Below are 1,894 nucleotides of genomic sequence, written 5' to 3'. Positions count from 1 at the left end.
AAATGCAGGTTGCAGTTCAAGTTAATGAAGTTATTTTATTTTATTGTAATTCGACATTCCAATTACAGGAACAGAATCACGCTCTGTAGGATTTGAACCTACGACATCGGGTTTTGGAGACCCGCGTTCTACCGAGCTGAACTAAGAGCGCTTTCTTATGGGAGGAGATACGACTGTAAAGAGAAGGACTCTTTTTTTTTTTACCCCCACCCCCAATATGCATGCATAAAGTATTATATAATGAAAATGAAGGATTATGCCCCAAATTTTTGTCGATCCAAATTGATCCATCATTACTGCCCGTAAGAGAAGTAATCGGTAGGGATGACAGGATTTGAACCCGTGACATTTTGTACCCAAAACAAACGCGCTACCAAGCTGCGCTACATCCCTTTCCATTATTATACAGCGTCATTCGTCATTCGTCATTGTAGAGAATACCTGTCTTGTTTTCCACATCGTTATTTCCTATATCTATATACAAGAGAATTTATCTTGCCATTTCTTCTTTTTGGTCTCATATAATAAGAGAATTATATACAGATGAAACCTAACGTATAAGTAAATGAATATTTATTGGTAATGCTCAGGAAGAAAAGAAGGGGGTCATCTTTTTCGATTTTAGGAACAATTCATCTACCGGATCATTCTACATATCCATTTTTAGGGGTTCTACGTACAAATACAAGTGATCTTTAACTATATAACTATAGTTATAATAGAGTTATATATCATCTATCTGGTAATAATTGTATTACAATAAAGAAGGAGGATTTTCAATGCGAGATCTAAAGACATATCTCTCCGTGGCACCTGTGCTAAGTACTTTATGGTTCGGGTCTTTAGCGGGTCTATTGATAGAGATCAATCGTTTATTCCCCGATGCGTTGGTATTCCCCTTTTTTTAATTCTAGTTATTGACATGGGAAGGGATAAAGAAGAAAAAGATTAGAGATAGAATAAACTCTCTATGACTGTGACTAATTTCTCCCGTTTTCATTTTTTTAGTTTTAGTATAGGAAGGAAAGAAAAAGAATAAAAGTGGATTGAATGAATCCCAGCGAAACTTGGGTTCAGGATAGAATTAATAGGGGGAGAGCCGAACTAGAAATATGGATCCAGGGGGTTCGAGACCATACAATATATTATATTAAATGAAATACTGGGATTAGAGAATAGTTGATAGTTAGAAAAAATCGTATTACTTATTTTATGATTACTCTATTGATTGAAACGAAATCTTTCATAATTGGATTTCAAGTTAGCAACTTCCATTTTTTTGTTCCTTTCTTCTTATTGGATTCGGATCGAAAATGGAAGAGTTGAGTGAATCCAAAATCCAAAGGAGGTTCATGGCCAAGAGTAAAGAAGCCAGGGTAAGAGTTATTTTGGAATGTACCAGTTGTGCCCGAAAGGGTTTCGATAAAAAATCGAGGGGCATTTCCAGATATATTACTCAAAAAAATCGAAACAATACACCTAGTCGATTGGAATTGAGAAAATTCTGTCCTTATTGTTACAAGCATACGATTCATGGGGAGATAAAGAAATAGATTGAGCAGAACATCAGTGCCCCTTTTCCAAGTAACAGGAAGAAGCTAAAAAATATAAATAATAAATAAATAAAAAAAATCGAATTAAATAATTTAATTTAATTAATAATATAATTAATATATAATTAATATAATATTAAAATAAATATTTTAAATTATAAAAATGAAAATAAACATATACATATATTATATTATTATAATATAAAAATAATATAAAATAAACAAATCAAGTCCTCTTTCGGTCGGATCCGAAATGAATGAAGAAATAAACTAGGATTTTAGAGATAAGAAATAAACCATGGATAAATCCAAGCGACCCTTTCGTAAATCCAAGCGATCTT

The 1,894-nt window shown here is 32.7% G+C and overlaps 2 non-coding genes across 2 annotated transcripts; both read right to left on the bottom strand.

The window, feature by feature from the left end:
- Positions 1-77: 77 nt before the first annotated feature.
- TRNAW-CCA (transfer RNA tryptophan (anticodon CCA)) lies at positions 78-151 on the bottom strand. The gene has a single exon. It is a non-coding gene; the product is annotated as a tRNA-Trp (tRNA).
- Positions 152-319: 168 nt separating this feature from the next.
- TRNAP-UGG (transfer RNA proline (anticodon UGG)) lies at positions 320-393 on the bottom strand. The gene has a single exon. It is a non-coding gene; the product is annotated as a tRNA-Pro (tRNA).
- Between the last annotated feature and the right edge of the window lie 1,501 nt (positions 394-1,894).

This window comes from Aristolochia californica, unplaced genomic scaffold (assembly GCF_029961685.1).
Source record: "Aristolochia californica isolate CCGP_79_NKW_82.1479 unplaced genomic scaffold, dmAriCali1.0.hap1 SCAF_319, whole genome shotgun sequence".
NCBI classification, from domain to species: domain Eukaryota; kingdom Viridiplantae; phylum Streptophyta; class Magnoliopsida; order Piperales; family Aristolochiaceae; genus Aristolochia; species Aristolochia californica.
The sequence above is the reverse complement of the archived record's forward strand: the minus strand, read 5'-3'. Positions and strand labels throughout refer to the sequence as shown.